The sequence below is a fragment of the Heliangelus exortis genome, chromosome 1 (genome assembly GCF_036169615.1).
Source record: "Heliangelus exortis chromosome 1, bHelExo1.hap1, whole genome shotgun sequence".
In the NCBI taxonomy this organism is placed as follows: Eukaryota; Metazoa; Chordata; class Aves; order Apodiformes; family Trochilidae; genus Heliangelus; species Heliangelus exortis.
In genome coordinates this window covers 90,128,830-90,147,940 of record NC_092422.1, presented here as the reverse complement: position 1 = coordinate 90,147,940, position 19,111 = coordinate 90,128,830, and positions in this window count along the sequence as shown.

Here is a 19,111-nt window from a genome sequence, read left to right as displayed (position 1 = left end):
AAAGAGATGTGTTTATCCTTGGGAAAAAAAATTCATCCTGCCATAAGAGAGGTTTGTAGGTGAACGAAACAATGTCGTGGGTCAGGCTTTTGCAAGACCAGGCAACTTGGAAGATCAACAGGAACGTTTTTAAGCACAAAGAGATGACGCAGTGTCTGATTCATACAGGTAAAGACAGAAGAGGCAAGCAAGTTTCTGTAAACTCTAGGAGTACATAATATTCTTATGAACTGCCAGAGGTGTAGTGGCACTTATTAGTCAGTAAGAAGGAACAGTTCCAAAGCAGGACACAAATCAGCAATGGTTACAGAGTACTAATGCACATACTGCCATGAATCATAGTTTTTCCAATGGCAAAAAAGAAAAGCATATAAGCACTACTTGTGTTTTATTTGCATTTAGTTTCTGATTTTTTCAATAGTATTATTGCCATTTCTTAAAATAGCATTAAACAAACATGGTATTTAATCTATCATGGAAACCCCCTGTATCTGATCTCAGTGTAGCTGTTGCCGTACAGGCTATGCAAATATTAAAAAAAGAAAACAGTAATTCTGTGATAAGTAAAACTGGAGATTAGGAAAAAAAAAAAAACTGGAGATAAGGAAACTGGAGATTGCTGATGATGAAACTGATATCCAACTGGTAACCTGAACAATGAAGTCACTAAGCCTTTCCTGCTCTATAAATTTTATTTCCTGAGACATATTTAATGTTTGTGTTAGATTTCTTGGATAGTTTGCACTAGGTATTTTTAGCTAAGAATAATCACCATCATTTTGTTCTGTCCCCTCAAAATAAGTAGCGTGTTAAAAGCATAATGTGGGAGAAGAAAGCTAAAGCATGCTCCTATTATAGTGTCAGCATTTACTTACAACTTGGCCTTTTGTGCAGGTAATATCTAGAGTGATAAAAGGGGCAGGGGGTTTAAGCAGTGCACACTCTTTACGAAGGCTGCTTATAGCACATTGCCTCTCTGGAAGCTTTATGTTTGTTCAGGCTATTTCATTAAAAAACAGGAAAGAGCCCTTCTGGGGAGAAGTGAGGAAGGAGACTCAGAGAGCAGCAGCCAGAGTGGGTGAAATGTGATTACAGCCCACTGAAGCCTTTCCCCAAAATGGAGATAGCAGAAGATGTAGGTATTCACCCTTGAAACTGTGATAGTCATGTCTCTGATGCCAAAGCACAGGCTGTTTATTTATTTATTATTATTTATTATATTTATTATAGTCTGTATATTTATTATTACACATGGTAGTGAATCAAATAAAATGCAAAGGATTCTGAGGGAGGGACCATGTCGTCAGTCAGCTATGAAGTGCTGCTGGCTTCAGTGACTTTATGCAGAGTATCTGGCCCAAATCTCCATAAACATTGTTGAAAAATGTCCTGGCATCTCTGTAGACACTGTTTTATGGTCACATATTGTTTGGCTAGCTTACAAATGGTGTTTTTAAGGGATAGTTCACAATGTCTTGCATCTAATTAGAGAATTATGTTTTGGTGGTCTTGGTCTCCCAGATCTCTGAGAGCCAGAGGAAGGACCCAGGTAGTGGGCTGGGATTGTCCAAATTCACTCTAGAGAAATGAGGCTGGGAATGATACATGGCAGAGGGGGTGCTTGCTGGGCAAAAGTCTCTGGAGGCAAACAAGAGAGCAGTAGGAAGATAAATACAACCATGAGAACATTTGCAACACAGTGTAAGTTGTATCCTGGAAGCAGTGAGTGATGTCTGCAGTGCCACCAGCAATAGGCAAAGTGAATTCATAACAGAATTTATGTGTGTATTATATGAGTGTGTGTGTAACTGACATTAATTAGTCAATCTCAAAGGATGGAGACTGAACTGGAAGCAAGTGTCTCCTGGATGCAGAGGTTATTGTCTTGTTTCCATAGGAAACGAACCTGCCAGAAGGATAGGGCAGAAGAAATGGAAAAGTCAAATGTCATAAAGACCATGGGACTCATCACTACCATTCTCAAAAGGAAGCACAATGGGATGGCAGTCATAGCTCTGAGGAAGCAGGCAAAAAAGGACCAAAATTCATATTTAAGGAAATATACGATGAGGAAATATTTAAGGAAATATACGGAGAGCTCAAACATGAAGCTGTTCTACAAAAGGTGTGAAGACATCACGCGTCTCTGTGGCATCTCTGCCTCCCATTTTTCTTACCTGTAATGGCACTATCAGAAGTCACCCTGAGCAGATTGGAGTACTCCCAAGGTCACAGAGTAAAGGGATTAGGGGTTCAGGTGTTGCCTTCAGTATGTCCTTTCAAGCATTCTGCTAGGTCCTGTTGTTTGTGTGTGGTTGCATAGATGACATTGCTGGGAGCCAGACCATCCCATGGGGTGGTACTGAGCATGAGTTAACACCATGAAAAAGGAGAGTTATTGTACACTGGTTTGTTGTGTGAATGAGAAGAGGTCTAAACTGGAACAAAAGAATGAAAGAGAACATCCAAAAAGGGGTGAATTATGTGAGCAGTAGAGCAGGGCATGAGAGAGGTAATTATAAAACAGAAAAAGAACTGGGCTTAATAATGGTTCTGCTGATCCAACATGGGCTGACAAGTTAGGAAGGTTGGGTGGATAAGTATTTTTTTGAGTAGCTAACAAAACAATTCAGGGCACGAAGTTTAGTGACCTGTACAGATTTTAGTTATACAACCATATTCTGGGAAAGAAAGACAAACTGACAGTCCAGAAAACTTGGGGGCTCCAGTGTCATCCATTTTCTTTTAATCTGGAAATACTAAAAGCAAAGAAAGGTATTAGAGAGGAAGCTTTCTCTGATGAAATTCTACCTGCAGGGGACAAACCATTTTGCACCAAAGTTAACTTGAGGAAGGATGACTGAAATGACAGATCTTACAATTAAGGAGAATAAAGATCAACAAAATAGAAACCATGAATCCATTCAAGAAAGAGGACTTCACAGAAGTCAAAGACTTTGGAGAACTGAGTACCCACGAAAGTGGTTCAAAGGAGTGGAAAGGATTCTTAAGGAAATGGTATTACAAACACATCAGCAAATTACCTCATAGTGAAAGTGGGAAAAAATTGTAGAAAAAACCAAGATGGCTACATTGTGAGTTCTTTTCATGGGCCTCAAACACAAGGAGAGAGGGTACAAATTTAGAAACTAAGTCAGGTAATTCACATGAACACAACTTGAGCGTGTAGTGACAAAATCAGAGGCCAAGACATGAAATTAATGCAGTTCATGTAGGGCATGAACCAAGGATAATGAATGCAACGGAACACAGGCAGGAAACGATCACTTGGTCCCCTCTCCTGCAGCAGATATCTACTCTGAAACAGAACATGGGGCATTGGTTCAATTCACCAACCTTAAGCCATTAAACCCTACCAAAAACCCTGTACAAAACCCTAGATCCATTCACCAAAATCTCAGTTATTTCTGTACCACACAAAGAGGGCAGGAGAGGACCAAGCATACTGCCTCTGCCCCAGTGTGCTACCCTGCAGCAACACAAAACATCTTGCACCTCCCAGAACAGGGTGCAAAAATGCTTCATGATGTTGAGAGCAGACATGAGATGGTCCTGGCCAGTCTGATCTCTGGGAGGGAAATTCCCCTTCCAACTCCAAACCTGGTTGTTGAGGATGCAGGTAGGGGGTGGTAGGCTGCAAGGGTGTCACTTGCTGCATGAGTAGCAAAAGGGAGACTACAGATTAGAATGGGAAAGCTACAGACAAGGAAAATTTGGGGAAGACATTGATGTACTGGAAGACTGGAAAAAGAGGAGTAGAGGCTCTTGCAAGGTGGCATGGCATGCCCAAGCCATTGCTTGGGCAATGGTTGCAGCAGTCAGCAGTGGTATGGGAGGCTGTGCTGAGCATGCTTTGGCAGCAGCCTGTCCTGGGATCTGGCACCAGGATTTTCATTACTGAATTGGATGCTGAATAAGCAATGTGCTAATCACATATGCAGGTGACTCCAGATCGGGAAGATCTGTAAATAGTGAAAGAATGAAATCAAACTCTACGTGATGTCTACAAATCTGAGAAATAACAGGTTTTATTCAGTAAGAATGGGGGTAAAGTGCTATGGAGGGGTGGCATAAGCAGAGGACAGGGACCAAATTGATAGGTGGTAGCTCTCTAAGAACAGACCTAGTTGTTGTAGGTCTTTAGATAAGCTATAGGCCACTCTGCCAAGGGTGAAGAGATCCAGGGATTGGACAGGAACAGAGACTGTGGGGTAGGGATGTGATTCACCCCCTCCACCAAAAAAGGAGTCACTTAGAGGGAATTCAGAAAACAGAAATGTCAAGAACCCAGAGATACATATAAAGCAAGGTCTTTGAAAAATAATGTGAACAGAAGAAAAAAAAGGAAAAAATATCTAGGAAAAAAAATAGTGATAAACATAATAATCTGCTAAGTATTTCAGAGCTTCAGAGTTCTTTATGCAGTGACTGTTAACATAAATACAAAGCTTTCTTTCATTTTCAATTACTTTTTAATACCTTTTAAACAGATAAATTAGACCTAGCTGATTGAGAGAACTTTAAAAAAATTGAGAGGAAGATTTCCATTCATCTCTTTTCCATGTTCCACAGAAGAGAACGAGATGTTTTTCAAAAACGTGCCTTTCACAAGGACCTGTAAATCTGCGAGGGGAAACAAGATCTTAGTTAGTCATATCTGAACAGCTACAGTCAAGTCACCAGAAACCATTTGCATCAAGACTGGATCTAACCCACACGTCTCAAATGACATCTGAGTTGGGCCTTTAGATGAGGCCCACAGAGAGATGTAGATGGTCTTGTCTGCCAGCCTCGTGGCTCAGGCCCAGCCCTGGTTACACACTTGGCTCCTTTGCGTGCTGTCTGAGACTCTCTGCAAATCAGACAGTGAGAAATGCTTTAAAGAGCAGCATGCCATGCATTTTGCTTCTTTTGGAGGTTAGGCTCTTAACCCAGGCTGTTGTTCCTTTCACCAAAGTAGCAAGAGGTCACTCCCCTCTTTTATCACACAGGCTAGAAAAGAGCAAAAGGTTGTGGTCATCACAATAACCTTTTGTCCTCTAATTCAGCAGCTGAAGCACTTCTCAGGACACAGGTTGTTCAAGGATCTCACAAGATGGTACCCTGGTGACAGAGCTGCTGGTGAGGCTGTGCAATCCACTGTTTGCCAGGTCACACACACACAAAAAGCCTTCAAGAGTCATTGTGTTAAGAAGGACTGGGATGCTCTAATCAGGTGCATGGGCTCCTCACATGGGAAGACAGACACAGGGACTTAGCCCAGTTCTTAGGCTTGCTTATACATTATACATGATGTCTCTACCAGATCAAATTATTCAGTAGGTCCTAGGAAGGGCATGAACCCAACCTGCACTTCTCTATGTCTTTTGCAGAAGAAGGGATTTAGTCTCAAAGACTTTATGCACCTAAAAATAATGTGGGGAGGAACTTTATACTATGCAGTCTTTACACAAATAGGGCCTGGGTCCTCACCTTTGAATGACATGGATGATCCTATTTGGTGCAAGAACTTCAATAGAAAAAAAAGATAAAGCAATCTTCACAACATGTTTTGCTTCACAAAGCAAATCTTCAGCATCGTCCTTGTATAGACTGCAAGACAATCCTCCCAGTCAAACCAGTAATTAAAAAAATATAGCTCTGTATTAAGTTATTCCTGACCATTGATGTTTATACACCTGAATGCCTCACCAAAGTTTCAAAAAATAAATAAAAAATAGAGGGCATCAATGGGCTTGGATGATATCCATCCCTTTGCCACCTGTCCAATATACTGAAGTGGCATTCATGACTCTGCTAGGGGTTTTCTTTTCAAGGCTTAGTCCCACAAATGCTGTTTTATGTCATGAGGCACTGAGGCCGTCAGAGGTAAACAAATGTCATGTCTATTAATGAGTGCCAACAACAACTTGATTGCAACAAAGCCTCAGTTGTTGAATGTTTTTATGAATACCAACATTATTCATTTTGCTCCTGGAATCTCTTCTGTTTTGTTTATGCACATGCACACACATTATATATAATACGTATAGAAAGCACAAGGAGAAAAAAATCTGGAATTTTTCCCTCTATAGTGCACTGGAGTTCAGTTTACCCAACATTCACATGACCCGCTTGCTTGTGAAGTCCAAGTGCTCCTCGTTTCCAAGCAGGATGCCTGGGAGAAGTTAGCAAAAGATAAACAAACAGAGGATTTTCATATAGTAGCATTTTAAAGTCATAAATATGGGCAACTATAAAAGACAATTTTGTGTAGAATAGGTAGCATATTCAAAATTTTTGTTCCTTTTTTTCATTTCTCTTCCCTTTCTTTGTTCTATTTCACAGGAATTTTTCTTCATTATGAAGCATCAGAGTGCTTCGCACTGGATGAGACAGTTCTGTGTCTTCATAACTATTTTTTCTGGGGGGGGGGGCCTGTAGGTATTGTGGTCATTGAACTCTAGAGATTCAATTCCACATTTTGGGTATCCTTTGATAGTGCAGAAATTGTGTTTTGGGCTTTTTTTTCAGTTCTTGAACACAAATGTATCTTTCTTACATTATGAACTGGAAATTCCGGCATTAGAACATCACGAACCATCTGCAAGGAATTTTACATCAATGATACAAAGTGATTAAGAGCATTTTGCTGCCCTTTCTGTGTTTGCAGCCTTTTTCTTTTGTATTTTGATGATCCTGTATTCAAAGCAACGCCTCCTACTGAAACCAATGAATGCTTTAATTGTGAGTTAAGCAGGCCCACAGAGAAGCTCATCTAATAACACAAGTTTTTTTCTGGCTTGTTTTATGATTCACATTTCTGTATGTTAATGCTTACAGGGAAGACCTGCTAATGTGAGTTTTTGTGACCTACCCAGCTTTCTCCTATGTCTTGGTAGGGAGTCCCTACAGCCTTTTGCTGTGCCCAGCTTTATTGCAGTATTTTGGAGTCTGCTGGACTGCCTCCATTAGAAAAGTCACGTATGACTTTGTGTTCAAAGGCTCATATTTGTCTGTTAAAATGTTGCATTCAAGTCAATATTCTGTAAGCACCCCAGCCAGGATTTTCCCGTAACCTATTGGCATTATGTTCAATAGCAGGATCCTGACAACAGATTTATTGCAATGTTTAACACTATGTCAGGCAACATCTCTCCTTTAGGTCAAATCCTGATCCATTTTAGTGCAATTAAATCTCACAGTCTAAAGGGCAAAATTCACCCTTAGACAACTCTGTTTCACCCTGTTAGCCCCTCGGGCCTTTTTCTTGAGGCTCAGTAAAGTTTGCACAGACACTTGCTTTGCCACTCACCTGGCTTAGTGCCTGTATTTGCTGTTCCATTCAACCATGTAGAGACGTGGCTGACTGCTCCCAACACCGTGGGGTTTCTACACATTGTAGGAGGCAGTCATGGACACTTCTTCAACTGTATGACAACCAAACACAGCCTGACAATTAATATTTTGCTCTGTTTGGCTAAGATGAATGGCATCTTAAAAAGTTCCATCGTGTACAGTAATCATTGCAATCATGTGGACAGCCCCTTCCTTAGCTTCTTTAGTCATGACTTCTGCCCTTTTTTCCCTGATTGATAAGTGACAGCTTTGCATGCTGGACCTTGAAATATATATTTACAGTAGTCTAAGAAATTTGTCCTTAATCAGAGGAGGCTTGACTTGCCAGCACATCTTTAGAATATTATTGAGTAACTCATTAAAATGTTAATAGCTTCTGTCAGGATTTATTGATCCTGATGTCAGCTTTTCTCAGAATAAGAAATAAAGCTGATTTTTATCTTCAGACCATGCTGAGTGATCATTACTTAAATAGAATAATGAGAAGTGCTTGAGGAGAATAATGTATCAGTTCTGAATACAGACAGAGCTCTCCAGATCTATGGAGGATATTTTATCTACTGAGTGAAATAATTCGTAATATGAGGAAAATGAAGAAAACACTTTACTTACATTATTTTGACAACGTTTTTTTCTGATGAAGTAAATAGAGGGAATACAATCACTTCAAATATTTTCTTTTGGATGGAAATCTATTTTTTTAAACAACTTAGAAAAATGAAAGTGTAAGTCCCCCTGTTCATTCCATTCTCAGTTATGCAAGATAAATTATGCCAAATTCTATTTCACCTAATTTTTAGAAGAAAAACTTTTGATACAGATATTTTCTGCTATTGTCACATTGTTTAATTTATACGTGGGACTGAACAAAAAACTGACTGACCTAGTGAAGGCAAAGGAGGGAAGGGTATTTGTTTTTCAAAGGCTGCTGCTAATCTCAGAATCTTTCCCACCATGAGCAATGTTGTCCAACAAGAGTAAAACAGCAAATCCCATGCTGACCCGAGCACAGGAAGGATTGTCAAGTGTCAAGATGAATGAAGGAAATAAGAAAGAAGAATCTGTCTTTTATATCTTGCTTTAAAATGATTAAGTCAACCTTCATCAGGATGTGTCTTTTGAGTACGTCAACAAGTATTTTACAGCATGTTCAGGACTTTTAACAGATGGGTACAACATTGGGATACTTTGCTAATTTGAAAAGACCCTGAAGACAATATACAGAAATCTGTCACTTAAAGGCTTTTTAAGCAGCAGCCTATAAAGCAATTCCCTCTGAGCCTGGGTGTGAGAATCACTGTGTCCCATGTAAATGTGCTCTTACCTTGTACCTGGAAGGTGACAGTCATTTACTGGCAAAAGGATTGGGCATTGCAAATGGGCTAAAAAGTTACTTGGCTGCATTTAAGCTACAGAGTGGTCAGCCTGTGAAAAGGCATCGTAGTCTGAGTGTCTGCAACAAAAGAGCTCAGGCTTCTGATACAAGAGAGTCTTTTAAATCCTGTACTCTTATAATTTAGAATTTAAAAAAAAAACAAAAAACCAAAAATAAAACAAAAACAAAAAAAACAGTATATTATTTAGTAGTTGATTTATACAATAAGGGCAAAAAGCAGCTGCCAAGAGGTGACAAATGCTGAAAAACTGAAAAGAAATAATAATTTTAGGACATCCTGAGAGAAGTTTCTTTTTAAACCATAATGTCTTGTCTAGATATAAAGTAGATTCTGCAGTCAAGGATAATTTATAGGAGTTATGATTATGAGGTTATGAGTAATATTGTTGTGGACTTGGTCATCTTACCCTTTCATCAGATTAGTCAACATAATGGGACTATGAAATCTGGCAAAACAGCCGGATGTCATCACTTGCTTAATGAATTTTAATCTGGCATTTACAGAATTTGAGAATATAATGTGAAAACCCCTAAGTGCTGCCGAGCTTACGTGAGTTGCAGTTCTGACTTTCCTTAACACTTTTCTTGTGACAGTTGCAAATAAATCCTTGAATTGCTTGCATCCCTTTAAACGGATGGAGGTGACAGCTGTGAGGATGCAGACAAGAAACTCGATGTGTTAGATGGTAAGCAGCATGCACTTCTGAAACCTGGTTGAATCCTTAATGTAACATATTAATTGGTTGCACAGAAAGTACAATCTTAATAACATTTGTCGAAAGTGGCACTCATAGAGTAAGGTCCTCAACATGCAAACACTTAATTGGATGGGTAAATTTTACATTTACGTGTAATCCTGTTCGATATGCAATAGAAAGTTGCTCACGTATGTAAGTGACTTTAACATCAAGGTCAGGGTTTACAGAGTGATTTTGAGATTCCTCAGGATAAAAATGCCATCTAAATGTTAAGATACTGTTTGTTAGGCATTAGTGTTTTACAGACAGTAAATTTAATGGGCCTGATTTTCATTTACCTTTACAGTCAGATGAGGGATCTATTTTGGAAAAGTCACCACTGGGGGGGAAGAAAAACAATAGCCAGGAAATTGCTAATGTTAATGTGATGTAAAGTCAAGCAACCATTTCGAATCTCATTTAAACTTTGATTCAGGAAGGGACTGAAACATGCACTTAATTTTAATCATGTCAGCAGTCCCAGCAGTCAGTGAGACCACTTAAAATTAGACATATTCTGCCTGCACAGAGGCCTCAGTCAACAGAGTACAAAATACATTACCATTTCTTGTCTGAATCGCCTGTGCCCAGTTCTTAATGGATGGATGGTCTTCTCCCAAAATACAATGACAGAATACATATTTAATGGAGCAGAATAACTTCTCTGCTGAACTGAGTCAAATGAGATCTCACTGAGGGGAGACAAAGTCTCATCCTTTGAGAGACAGATATTTTAGAGGGACCAAGACAGAAGCTCGGGCAAAAATCCTGGTGGGGGTGCTCTGAGGAACTAAAGCCCTGGTGCCCACACTCTTAACTGTCTAGGCTGAACACCTAAAGTAGGAGGGCATTAATATTTTCCATAGAGATTTATCTGTCTTTTGTTATCCCCCAGGGCATGGTGCTGTGTCATATAATTCATCTGTGCCAGCAATAAATAATTGGATCAAAGCATTCACCACAACTGTGAGAAGCCAAAGGCTGCTTCAAAACTGCTTTCCTTTCAATGCTGCTATTAAAATTATCTGTATTAGTCTTCATTTTAAGAATTAATCATTCAAGGGAGTTTCTTTGAATGTCTGTTTAAAACAATACCCCCTTGTGTATTGAACTTTAAAATAAATTGTACATTCTGCTTTTTTATAGGACATACTTATAAATGGGACATGGTCACAGTCCATATTTTGCACTTTCATTTTTAATGCTGTGTGATCTAGAACTTGATGGGGTTTGGGTTTTTCTTTTTACAAACATAGAGATCAGAAAGAGCCATTTATTCTGATTCTAAAGTAATGATGTGCAACTTAAATGTTCTGCATAATTATTTATACATGTATTTATATATGTGTAGAGATATTTTTATACATTGTGAATGGATGTTTTCATTGTATCTTTAAAAAGGTTGCTCACCACAGAAAGAGTTTATACAATTCTTCAGGCTACAGTGTTCTTTTGAAGAACCCAGCAAAATATATCTGCTGACATTCAGTAAGTGGGTTTTTGGGGGTCTTTTTTTGACTTTCTTTTTCTCTTAAAATTGGCAAGATACATTTATTTAGCTTATATACATTTTCTCTCAATAGCCAACTAGGTATTTTATGTCATTCCAGCTAAACAAGCGGAATGGGAAATTGAGTGCTTTTTGAACTTTGTAAGTATCTTCCTGCATGGTCCAGGAAAAATTTGTAGGTCTTAAGATAAGAAGGGATCATTACTATTTTCTCTTCTCTTTCGCAGCTATATATCTCCCTGGATCTGCAGCAGGATCCAGGCCACAGGATGCCACCCACAAGACTTCTGTGTGTTTAGTCTGATGGGAGTAGTATGAAATTTGATCAAAGTCATTGGGAACAGGAGAGAGGTGCCTGATGAATGGAGGAGAGCAAATGTTACTCCAGTCTTCAAGAAAAGCAAAAAAGAGGACCCAGGTACCTACAGACTGGCCAGCCTCACCTCCATCCCTGGTAAGGTGATGGAACAACTCATTCTTGATGGTCTCCAGGCACATCAAGGACAAGAGACTTATCAGGAGCAGTCACCATGGCTTTACCAAAGGGAAGTCACGTCTGACAAACCTGAGAGCCTTCTATGAGGATATAACCAGGTGGATGGATGATGGCAGAGCAGTGGACATAGTTTATCTTGTTTTCAGGAAGGCATTTGGCACTGTATTCCACAGCATCCTTGGAGCTAAACTGAAGAAGTGTGGCCTTGGATAATCAGATAGTGAGGTGGATTGGGAGGTGGTTGAAGGGTAGAACCCAGAGAGTTGTAGTCAATGGGATGGAGTCTAGTTAGAAGTCTGTTTCTAGTGGAGTCCCTCAGGGGTCAGTACTGGGACCAGTACTATTAAATATATTTATTGATGACCTGGATGTGGGAACAGAGTACACTATCATCAAGTTTGCTGATGACACAAAACTGGGATGAGTGGCTGACACCCCAGAAGGCTGTGCTGCCATTCAGAGGGACCTAGACAGGCTGGAGAGTTGGGCAGGGAGAAATTGAATGAATTATAACAAGGGCAAGTGTAAAGTCTTATATCTGGGAAAGAACAACCCCAGGTACCAGCAGAGGTTGGGGACTGAGATGTTGGAGAGCAGCACAGGTGAAAGGAACCTGGGGGTGCTGGTGGATGGAAGGATGAGCATGAGCCAGCAATGTGCCCTTGTGGCCAAGAAGGCCAATGGCATCCTGGGGTGCATTAGAAAGGGGGTGGTTAGTAGGTCAAGAGAGGTTCTCCTCTCCCTCTACTCTGCCCTGGTGAGGCTGCATCTGGAATATTGTGTCCAATTCTGGGCCCCTCAGTTCCAGAAGGACAGGGAACTGCTTGAAAGAGTCCAGTGCAGAGCAACCAAGATGATTAAGGAGTGGAACATCTCCCTTATGAGGAAAGGCTGAGGGAGCTGGGGCTCTTCATCTTGGAGAAGAGGAGAATGAGGGGTGACCTCATTAATGTTTATAAATATGTAAGGGGTGAGTGCCAGGAGGAAGGACTAAAGCTTTTCTTAGGAGTGACTAACAACAGAACAAGGGGCAATGGTTATAAACTGGACCATAGGTGGTTCCAAATAAATATTGGGAAGAATTTTTTTCACTGTGAGGGTGACAGGGCACTGAAACAGTGAGGCTGTGGAGTCTCCTTCTCTGGAGACATTCAAAACCCACCCAGATGCATTCCTGTGTGACCTGCTGGAGGTGACCCTGATCTGGCAGGGAGGGTGGGCTTTGTGATCTTTCGAAGTCCCTTCCAACCTCTAACTTTCTATGATTCTATGATTCTATGAAATTTGAAGAGGGGGAAATAAGACATGGGGCTTTTGAACCCACCTACAGACCAAGTCAGTTTTAAAGGACTTCCAGTTACAGGAAATTTATAATATTCTGTAGTAAAAATTGTCTCATTGTGAGATTGTTCTGTACATCTAGTTACCACGTGCCCTTGGTAAAACAGACAAGGTACTTTCCTGGTATGACATTTTCTCACAGCACATTTCCAGCAGAGAAAGAGAGTTACTAAGGTACTCCTATTGCCTTATTATTCCTAGCATTGGGCCTGCTGCATGTCTGTGTTCCCAGCCTGATACTTTTTTTTTCCATGATTACTTTCAAAATCACAGATGAAATCTCCCTTAGCTGTACAATTGAAGTTTCATGGGGTATAAACCATATCACTTATCACATGTGGATCATCTTATGTTTAATGTTCAAAAATCTTGAAAATATAAGAAAAAACTTCTTTACTATGAGGGTGACAAGGCACTGGAACAGGCTGCCCAGGGAGGTTGTGGCATCCCCTTCTCTGGAGATACTCAGGCCCTGCCTGGATGCAGACCTGTGTGAGGTGATGTAGGTGATCCTGCTTTAGCAGGAGAGTTGGACTAGGTGATTTCTAGAGATTCCTTCCAGCTCTGACAGTTCTGTGATTCTGTGAATTCAGGACTACTTTAGACCACATTATTTTCCACCTTTCCCAGGCTTTTATATAAAAGGTTCACTTTCTTAATTCACAGCTTATTGATTAGAAGAAGTTACAATGTTTCTTCAGCATGTTTTTGATGTAGGAGATTGTTCCAGGGTCTGTATAGCACTGCAGAACTTTCCTTCCCTGCCAGATTCTAAGGTCAGGAAGATCCATGAAAATAGACTAAAAATCTCCACAGTTTAAGTTATTTTAGCTTCACATAGTAGTTTAGCTATGTAGATCCTTATGAGGATCTATATATCACTCTTACTCATGTAATTCTAAAACAACTTGTGGCTTGACCAACAACTTCTGGCTTAAGCAACAACACAAAAAAATGCTGCTGATAAAAATTCAGCTGACCAAGGCATGGCCCATGCAGCTTGGTAATCATTCACTCCTTAAACTCAGCTTCACAGTCTACAAATAATTTTAAAAGAGATCATGTTACCAGCAAATATTGTGAGCACTGAAATTTCATGGAAAATATTTTGAGATGTGAAAATATTCCACAATAAAAATATTGTAAGGATGTTTTTATTCCATTTAATTTAGCTAAAATTTGCTTTGAAAAAATTCACTGCCCATATAAACTAAAAGAGTAGATTTTAAGTGATTTCCTCAAAACAACAACTCATCTAAAGGGGAAGCAGGAAAGAAGCTTTCTTGGGGAGAACAAATACCTTGATAAAAGAAAGCATTTCTATTTAGAAGGGGGCGTTTCCTAGCCCATGTGTGGGGTGAACATTTACACTGTAAAAATTGCTGGAAAAACATTGTGAAGCTCAACGAAGTCTGTTCTACCAAAGATGCTACTGCTTACTTGGATAGATGGCAAAGTGTCAGATGTTTTGTGTCCCTGAAAACATTTGAGAGTTTGTGCCCCTGACCATGAATGTCTCAGACCAAACCATGGAGGTGGATCATTACTCATTTGTTCATAACAGGATTCCCCATGTATGGAAACTTTCAAGGTCAGGTTAGATGGGGCTCTGTGCAACCTGATCTAGTTGAAGATGTCCCTGTTCATTAAGGGCAGTTTGGACTGGAGACATTTAAAGGTCCCTTTCAACTCAGATTCCTCTGTGATGCTCTGATGTGTAACTAGTCACACCACATGATCCACAAGCCAATTGTTTATACACACTGATTTCTAACAGTGAACAGTAATTTCTAAATGCATTTCTCTTTCTCTTCTGCAGAGGAAGAAAGAAGAAGGTGAGGAAGAGGGTAAAGGAAGAGGAAGTGGCTTACTTTGCTGGGTGCTTACAGCAACCAAGACACAACTGATGCTAGGAAAAGCTGATTGGCTTATTTTATCTGCTATCCCATAGAAAGTGGTAATTGACATTTTAATGTATGACATGTTGCATTCCTTCATAACACTACAGTAATTGAATGCACATGAAACTGTAGTGCACTGGGTGACCCTGGAGTGTGCCACACACCTGGAAGCAGTGAAGTTCAATTAATGTGTCATTGCTACTAATAACAGCTACTAGTGAGAACCTCCAGCCAGTTGCTACACCAGAGGAAATAGTAATCCTTGTATTTAGACAGATAGTATACAGTAAACACCAAGGATCCATTGTTTACATGCAGAGCTGTTTTGGATCAACAGTTAAAATGTTGTTCTCTTAATAACTTGCATTTTCTGTAAATTACACAATTTAATTTACCCCTGCACTGAGTTTGTCTAGCTTTGTGTGCAAAAATTTGCAGATACTAAAATAAAATCAGCTGAGAGCCATTAGTAGACTAAATCAAATAGTACTGAGACAAGGGTTCATGCAATAAAAAGAGGACATAAATCACACTCTTGTGCAGAAAAAAAATACCGTAAAATGGCCTTAAGGATTTGATTTGATCTGTCAGACCCCAGGAAATTTAGAGTTAAGAGTTGAAACTCCTTCTTTAACTTCTCTTATTGCTGAAATCAAGTAATCAGAAGTCCTATGCTAAGCATTTGCATATATAGAAGTGCATACAGAGACTAAATTTTCTTCATTTACAGTACAAAGTAGAGGACATCAAAACCAAAAGTGTACATCTATGATGGACCAGAACAGAGGCAGGCAGGGTTGAAGTTCTTCTTTTTACTATTTCAGCATCAGGTTTGGTTTCATTATGCTGAACCTAAGATGTCATTAAACCATTTAACCAAAAGCTCATAGGTAAGAAAGTATCATTCCAGTAAGTCCTGGTTCCAGAACATCTCTGTCCTCACTAGGATTACAAAGCAGGATATCAAGTTACAAACATTACATCATTTGAAAAAGCCTCCTCTGACTGAAAGCCATATTAATACTGAAGACCATGATGTTGATTCATGAGGAGTTTAGCCTCTTCACAGGAACCTGTTTGCAGTATCAAACCTGTGCATTTTTACTGGTGTTGAGACAAATCTCAGAGGAGTTGTAGTTTCTGGCTGAGTAATCCCCAGAGACAAAACATCTTATTCAAAATGGGTTTGAACTTCTGCAGAGCTTCACTCCTCTTCTAGCAGCTATCATCACCACATCTATTTTATTTCTCCAATCATGCTGTTCTCTCATCTTAGATTTGTCTGAGATTTGTCTGTCAGCTTTATCTGCCCCTAAACTCGTTTCAGCTCTCTAGCTGATTCTCTCAGGCATTCATGATAAATAATATTCTCTGTGTTCTTCATGCTCCTATTTCCCCTCACTCTACTTTTATACATCTCGATTTAAAGCCTGTCCTTCTGACCTGCCTGAAATCCCAATATGTTTATGGAATTAGAGTACAAACTTCCTCAGCAATGGGTCTCTAGCAGTCAGTAAAGCACTGGTTATGTAGTTGCAAAAATATTTCTCTTGTATTAATTGCACAGATATTCATCTCAGTCTAAGATTCATTCTGGTTTTTGTTTTTTTTTTTCAACTATATGGTTCATGCTGCAAGTGTTCAGAGGGTAAGAGATGTTGCTGTAATCAATCCCACTGTGAGTATTTGCACTGTCCAATACTTGCAATCTATTCAGGGTAAACAGTTGTCTGCCAATCCCCACTGCAGGTTTCCCAAGGTGTGCTTATAGCATGTGTCCAGTGCTGGAGAAACCCTGGAGTAGAAAAAGCTTGAAGGGGAAAAAAAAAATAAAACAAACAACCAAAACAACCCAGAACAAACAGAGAAGGTTCTGACTTCAAAATGGAGGAAAGAGGAGAAAAGCACTTTCAAAATTTGACTTTTACATCAGGTAGCATGAAGCAAGGACATAAAAAACCTTCTGAAGCCTTTCAAGTGATAAAAGGACTGTTTGGAAACAACAGTATGTGTCAGCTTCTATTGATGGAGAAAATCAGAGCTTTTCTTCTCTCAGAGAAGAAATACACTGCATTTCTGGAAATGCAAGAAAATTCTGCATAGGTTTAGGGGGGAGGAGAGGGATAGGGAAGGTGACTTTCTCTCTATTGCAGCACAGTAGCCTCCATTTGGGATCCTTAAGCCCAAGAATTTTATTTGGTTGAAGTCTGTTATATGGAGATGGTTATATGAGAACAGATGAGTACAACAATGTTCAGAAACTCCTAATGAGTAGGCCCAGAAAACAGCTGGGTAATTTTTGTATTACTTCATAGAAATGTGAAAAAAAATTTCTCTTAGGTTTTTTATATAGGAAAATGTAAAAGAAACTTTACCTTGGAGACCTAAAGGTTTTGTTGTAACTTCTCATAAATAACCCAAACCCTACCATTATTTCCAAACTAAGTGTTAGCTACCTAAACTGCTGTGGGATTGAGCTTTTCAAAAGGAAATGCATAAAAAAAGCTGAGCAATGAAAAATGTAAGCTAGCCATGGGGAGATGCTGAGTGGGCTGATCCTTACAGCCTTCATCCTACATCAGATTTTGGTATCTTCTTCATCATGAGGTTCCCTGACTGGGATTTTCTTTCAGTCTTTTTATTTTTTCTCTTTGTTCATTTATTTGTTGGGTTTGGGGTTTGAAGAGAAAAAGCAAAAGAAAACACTGCTTAAGCTCTAAGAGTGGAGAAAGAACACCAGTTTTCTTCATGGTTCTGGTATACCAGACAGTGGTCCTGAATAATGAAATAAGAGGAACATTCAGAAGTCTGTGAGGAAGTTCAAACTTTTATATCCATTCTTTTAACAACACAAAGATGAAAATGAGGCTGATAATCTCCACCCCTCCTGTTCATACTAAAGTAAAGGAAAATAAATTAAAGGGAAAAAAAAAGTGACCCTAACCTGCTTGGCAGCACAGTTGACTGGGAGAAAGGAGTCCTGCACCTCGTCCTGTTCCAAAGACTTTCACTGCATTTATGTGTAATGTCTGTTGCCAAATAATATACATTTAAAACTACCAAACATAAAACTCTTTGACAAGGCATCAGAGGTTTGTCCCTTCCCCAGTAAATCTTGATTCTTCTGTGCACACTGAAGTCAACTCAGTAGGAGAGTACCACACTCATGCACTCAAGTGGGCAAGCTCTGTTACTTTAAACACAGTCATAGAATCATAGAATCATAGAATTGGCTGGGTTGGAAGGGACCTCAGAGATCATCAAGTCCAACCCTTGATCCACTACTGCTGCAGTTACCAGACCATGGCACTGAGTGCCACATCCAGTCTCTTTTTAAATGTCTCCAGGGACGAAGAGTCCACTACCTCCCTGGGCAGCCCGTTCCAATGTTTGATCATCCTTTCCGTGAAAAAATTCTTTCTAATATCCAATCTGAACTTCCCCCAGCACAATTTAAGACCATGCCCTCTTGTCTTACTGAGAGCTGCCTGGGAAAAGAGACCAACCCCCCCCTGGCTACCCCCTCCTTTCAGGGAGTTGTAGAGAGTGATGAGGTCTCCCCTGAGTCTCCTCTTCTCCAGGCTGAACAGCCCCAGCTCCCTCAGTCTCTCCTCATAGGATCTGTGCTGGAGTCCCTTCACCAGCCTGGTTGCCCTCCTTTGGACCTGTTCAAGGACCTCAATATCCTTCTTGAATTGAGGGGCCCAGAACTGAACACAGTACTCAAGTCTTCATAGAGGAGTGTCCTGAGTTTGCAAGGCAATGTATTGATGGGGAGAGGGCAACAGCAGTGGCTTCTGTGAGAAGCTGCTAGAGGTTTCCACTATGTCTGATAGAGCAAATGCCAGCTGGCTGCAGGACAGACACCACTGGCCAAGGCTAAGCCCATCAGTGACAGTGGTAGCACCTCTTATCATTCAAGAAGAGAGCTGGGAGCGAAGGGAAACTGGCAACACCAGCAGCAGTCAGAAGAGAGGGGTGAGACTATCTGAGGAACAACTCTGCAGGCACCAAGGTCAGTGAAGAAGGGGGGTAGGAGGCCTTCCAGAAACTGTGACAGAGATTCCTCTGCAGCCTGTAGTGAAAACCATGGTGAAGCATGCCATCCCCCTGTCTCCCATGGGTGGGATCAGAGGAAGGGTGTGAAGGGTCCACACCCTGAGGATGAAAGAACAGCAGAGACAATGTGTGATGAACTGACCCTAAACCCCATTCCTATTCCCATGTGCCACTGGGAGGAGGAGGTAGAGAAATTGGGAGTGAAGTTGAGCCAGGGAAGAAGGGAAGTGTTTTAAGATTTAGGTTTTAATTCTCATTATCCTATTCTGATTTGATTGCTAATAAATTAAATTATTTTTTCCCCAAGATGAG